The 6,085-nt window shown below is 37.9% G+C and overlaps 1 pseudogene; it reads left to right on the plus strand.

The window, feature by feature from the left end:
- Window positions 1–748: 748 nt before the first annotated feature.
- LOC118995155 (nuclear transcription factor Y subunit beta-like) lies at window positions 749–1,382 on the plus strand (annotated as a pseudogene).
- Window positions 1,383–6,085: the final 4,703 nt, after the last annotated feature.

Here is a 6,085-nt window from a genome sequence, read left to right on the forward strand (position 1 = left end):
CAGATTTTCAGCATTGAGTATGACATTGGCTAAGAGTTTGTCATATATGGTCTTTATTATGTTGAGGTACTTTCCTTCTATACCCATTTTATTGAGTGTTTTAATTACAAATTGATCTTGTATTATATCAAATGCTTTTTTGCATCAATTGATAAGATCAAATGATTTTTAGCTTTTGTTTCATTATTATGCTGTATTACATTGATTGATTTGCATATGTTGAAGCATCCTTGTACCCCTGGAACAAACTCCACTTGATTGTGATGTATCATTTTTTAATATATTGTCACATTCAATTTGTTAGCATTTTGTTCAGGATTTTTGCATCTGTATTCATCTGAGTTATTGGTCCATAGTTTTCATTTATTTTGCATGTGTTATCCTTGCCAGGTTTTGGTATCAGGGTTATTTTGGCCTCATAAAATGTGTTAGGAAGTAATTGGCTTCTTAATTTTTTTGGAAGAGCTTGGGAAAGATATCTGTCAAATCTAGTTAGAATGTTTGGTAGAATTCACTAGTGAAGCCCTCTGCTCCTGGAGTTTTATTTTTTGGGGAGATTTTGGATGGTTGTTTCAATTTTCTCACCATTGATCAGGCTATTTAAATGTTCTTATTCTTCATGATTCAGACTAGGAAAGTTAGATATTTCTAGGAACTCATCCATTTTTTTAGGTTATTGAATTTGGTGGCATATAGTCTTTCATAGTATTTTAGTATGATCCTTTGTATTTCTGGGATTAGATGGATGTTCTTGAATGCTACTGACAACACGGTTCTGATAATATCCGATGACAATGGCTGGTGACAATTATACAACAGGTGCTTCTCAACTAGAACTTTCTGCAGACTATATTAGAGGAAGTTGTGTCATGCGGCCTCATAATATTACTCAGGAGATCATGAATAATCATGAAGACACAAATGGTTCAAAAGAAAGTTTCAGAAAAAGAAAACAGGAAAAATGGCAAAAGCTGGCAAAAAAACTGTTCAAGAATGGGAATGTGAGTTCATCAGCTTTATAACATTTGAAACAAGTGAAAGATGTTATCAAGAGAAATGAAAGACAAACAATGGAGAAGACATTCTCTTTGATAATGTCAAAGAGACATTATCACATAATCTCTCTACCTTAGGCTTTGACAGTTATATAGAACCTCTAAAATTATACCTTCAGAAATTTAGAGAGGCAATAAAGGAGCGAACGGAATTGGTGGAACAGTTATAGCTACAGATGGACTAAGTGATGAGCCCACAGAAGAGGAGGCATCTACTAACTAGTTACCAGCTGGCTTAATAACTACAGATGGTCAACAACACAATATTATGGTTCACGCAAATCATATCAACAGATTTCTGGTGTTTAACAAATTTAGTTTTCATGATGGACTGGGGAGTATAGAGAAGAAAGAAAGTCTATATGATTCCAAAGCAGAGACATTAGAAGGAAATGACCAGTGAAAGGATGTGTCTCTGTATATTAAATAGCTGTAATGTAGTTTCCCAATGCTTGACTTGTGAGGTTTTAATTCTGACTAGAGAATCTTTTTCATGAACAATTTTGAAGAAAAATTGGATTTTAAAGGTATTAAAATATTTTTGTTTTGTTAGTGAGTTCTTTGCTCTGTATGACTCCTGTGTGCATTGTATACTGCAATTCACTACTGTGAGAGATTTGTAGAGAGTTTCTTATCTTTATATTGAATCACATTACTTTTTTTTTTTTTTTTTTTTTTTTTTTTTTTTTTTTTTTTTTTTTTTAAATATTTTATTTATTTATCTTTAGAGGGGAAGGGAAGGAGAGAAGGAGAGAAACATCAATGTATGGTTGCCTCTCATGCATCCCCCGCTGAGAACTGGCCCCTGCGGGGAACTTGCCTGCAACCCAAGCATGTGCCCTGACTGGGAATCAAACCGCGATCATCTGGTTCACAGGCCTGCACTGAATCACATTACTTTTGTAATTCAAATAAGCTGCTGGGGTAATTCATGATGTTTGGCTTTTTAATAAAATATAAGGGTCAAGTTCAAACAAATCATATCCTGTTAATTATTCCCACAACATCTCTCACATTTATTGTTTTTCTCAACAGCTTTATTGAGATCTCACTTATTTACCATAGTAATTCATCATTGTAAGTGGCTTTTGGTGTATCCACTGAGTTGTGCAACTCTCACTGCATCAATGTTATTGCACATTCATCACTCCAAACAAGAACCTGGTACTCCTTAGCTACCACTCCCCAATCTCATCATCTCTTCCAGGTTCAGGCAACCACTAATCTACTATCTGTCTCTATTGATTTCCCTATTTCAGACATTTTGAATAAATGGAATAATTTAATATGTGGCCTTTTGTGACTGGCTTCTTTTATTTAGCATAATGTCTTCAAGGATCATCCATGCTGTAGCGTATATCAGTATTTTCACATCTATTATTTATTTTTCATTATCAATATCCAGTGAACTCCAGGCTCTTATCATATATTTCCTGTATCTAGATCTATGCATTTATCTCCTGTCCCACCTGACTTTCCCTTCTGTAGAACAGATTTTCAACCTATACTGTAAATCCTTCGGAATAAGTCCTTTCACGTCTTCAGAGGCTTGATTTGCTAATTACCTTTGCTTTCTTTTGTTCTGTTTTTTTTTTCCAGTTACACAAATTCTTTCTCTAAGGCTGATTATATAAACATGCTCATTTTTCTCCCAAGTTAAAAACTAGATGCTATGACTTCCTCAAACTCTTAGCTTTTGCCATCTACTCCTACCCCCAATTTTTTAAAGAGTAGTCTATTCTCATCATTTCTTCTACGTTACCTCTCATCTGCTCTCTAACTCTCTAACTTGTATTTTCTGAACAGAAAATGATGAAACAGAAAATAATGAAAATGATGAACAGTCCTTTCTGATACAAAGGACTGAAACACAGAAGCCAAACACTATATAAATTTTTATTCTTTGTAAATAATTAGCTTCTTTATGATATTTGGTATGGTCTCTCGTTCCTTCTCATCTGTCATCTTGCCATTTGAAGTTGGTTCTTCTCCTAATTTTAAGTCAACTTCTTAGTCTTCTTAAATAGATTCCTTTCCATTTATTCCCATAAAGGAAGACATTTCTTTTTCTCCCTTTTTAAAAATTTCATTTAATTATTGTTCAAGTACAGTTTTCTGTCTTTTACTCCCATCCCAGCCCACCCCCTCAGTGCTCCTCACCTTCCTCCCATTTCCCCCCTGCCTTAGTTTTTGTCCATGTGTCCTTTATGCTTGTTCTTGTGAATCCTTCCACTTTTCCCCTAGAATTCTCTCCCCTCTCCCCTTTTGTCCCTGTCAGCCTGTTCTGTATTTCAGTGTCCTTTGTTATATTTTGCTTGCTTGCTTGTTTTGTTGTGTAGGTTCCTGTTAAAGATGAGATCATGGAAGACATTTCTATGGGTTCCTTCATTTGCCCTCTCCTCTTCTTGCCTTTACTCCTATTTCTTGAGCAATTTTTCTACACTCATGGTTTCAACCATTGAATAATTGTTACCTCTCACATATGTGTTTTTATCTCTGGTTTCTCTCTTTGACCATACCACTATCAAAATTAACTTCAAATTGGACAGCTACAGCTGGATGCATCAAGGGTACCTCAACCTGTGTATTCCTGAAATAGAATTCCTGTCCTTTAGTTCTCCATAAGCTCCAAACCTATATTTTATATCTTGATAAACAATTTGTCAGAAAATTAAAGATATTCTACAAATCACTCTTAATTTCCCATATTCAAAATCAGTCACTACATTTTGTTACCTTAAAGATCATTCTTAAATCTGGACATTTCTCTTTCTCCCCACTGCTTTAGTTGTGAACATAGTCATTTCTCACCCAGATTATTGCAAGGTCCTTGTGACAGGACTTCTGGTTTCTAGTTTACTTCCCTCCAATTTATCCCCTACATTGTTGTCAGGGCAACCTTTCTGAAATGAAAAACATGCCGCTCTCCTACTTAAATGCTCACAGTGGCTTGTTTTTGCCCCTTGGAAAGCTAAACTCAGGGGTTCCAATCTACCTGCTGCTCTCCTTAGCCTCACATCTTCCTGCTGTCTAGCCTGTGCCCCATGCATATGGGCCTTGCTGTGTTTCTCAAAATTGTTAGGCTCTTTTATTCCTGTTTTCTTTCACATGCAGTTTCTACCTCTCCATGATGTACTTCTTCACCCACACTCTTTTCTTTTATTCCCTTTGCTCACCTCTTATTGAATTTTCTAGACTAGTTTGATGTATTTCTGGTATAATTTTTTTCTCATCCTGCAGTTTTAGCTGTTCTACTCTGTTCACCAAATGCCTTTTGCATACCTCTATGTGAGGACTTCCACGATCCTGTAATGGGTTTTCCACTTCCCTAACTCCCAGTATAGTCTTAGCTCCTTGAGAAGGGGAATCATATCTTTCATTTCCATATCCTCAAAGTCTGACCCAGTGCTTGACATATACAAATGACTGCACAATTAGGTTCAGATCATCTAGACTACATTTCTATATATATCACTCTGTGCTTCAAATATGATTTAAATTAACTCATCTTCAAATCTTTGCTTGAATTCCTGTTCTTGAAAAGTCCTTTTTTCTTTTAACGTAGTTAATCCTGTTGTCAGTAAGGCTCAGTTCAAATCCAACTTCACTCTGACCTCCCAGTTAGAGTTGTTAAGCTTTCCAATTCCTTAGGTGATTAACAATTTGTAATGCCCGCCAAGATGGAGGCATAGGTGGAAACACTGTGCCTTCTCCCACAACAAAGTTTGAATACAACAAAGGTTTAGTAAACAAAGACACAGCCAAAGAACAGAAAATTGAACTATACAGAACTCCGACAACAACAAACCATTCAACTGGGACCGGTAAGAGGGGCGGAGCCAGCAGCAGAGCATGGTCGGGCAGGAAAGATCCCCTGACCCAGGCACACAGGCAGCGGGAACCCAGTCAGGGTGCGGGGCAGACTGACCGAGGTTGCACATTCGCGTGCAGTGGGACGGAATGTGCGGGCCCCGATGATGGTGGCAGCTGTGGCGGCAGCAGCAGGAGGGGGCAGACGGGACCACCTTGCTCCTCTTTGACCCTGCCCCCATGTACAGCATCACAACCCAGCGACTGAGTTGCCCTGCTCTGGTGAACACCTAGGGCTCCGCTCCTGCTACATAACAGGCACAAACAGTCCAAAATATGGCTCAAGAAGAACTCAAAGCCCCAGAGCCGATAACTCTAAGTGACCAAGAAATAGCCAGCCTATCAGATGCACAGTTCACAATACTGGTCATCAGGGTGCTCACAGAAACTGGTTGATTATAGTCACAAATTAGAGGAACATATGAAGGCTAAACTAATTGAAATGAAGGGAAATGCACAGGAAACCAATAGTGATGGAAAGGAAAATGGGACTCAAATCAATGGAATGGACCAGAAGGAAGAACGAAACATCCAACCAGAAAAGAATGAAGAAACGAGAATTCAAAAAAATGAGGAGAGGCTTAGGAACCTCCAGCACATCTTTAAACGTTCCAACATCTGAATTATAGGGGTACCAGAAGGGGAAAAGAAACAGCCACAAGTGGAAAACTTATTTGAACAAATAATAAAGGAGAACTTCCCCAGTCTGGCAAAGGAAATAGACTTCCAGGAAATCCAGGAAGCTCAGAGAGTGCCAAAGAAGTTGGACCCAAGAAGGAACACACCAAGGCACATCATAATTACATTAGCCAAGACCAAAATGAAGGAGAGAATCCTAGAAGCAGCAAGGGATAAGGGGACAGTCACCTACAAAGGAGTACCCATCAGACTGTCAGCGGATTTCTCAAAAGAGACCTTACAGGCAAGAAGGGGCTGGAAAGAAGTATTCCAAGTCATGAAATCCAAAGACCTACAGCCAAGATTGCTTTATCCAGCAAAACTTTCATTTAGAATGGAAGGACAGATAAAGTGCTTCTCAGATAAGGTCAAGTTCAAGGAGTTCATCATCACCAAGCCCTTATTATATGAAATGCTAAAGGGACTTATATAAGAAAAAGAAGATGAAAAATATGAACAGTGAAAGGACAGCAAACTCACAG

This window comes from Sturnira hondurensis, unplaced genomic scaffold, assembly GCF_014824575.4.
Source record: "Sturnira hondurensis isolate 20B ecotype Veracruz unplaced genomic scaffold, ASM1482457v3 Scaffold0009901, whole genome shotgun sequence".
In the NCBI taxonomy this organism is placed as follows: Eukaryota; Metazoa; Chordata; class Mammalia; order Chiroptera; family Phyllostomidae; genus Sturnira; species Sturnira hondurensis.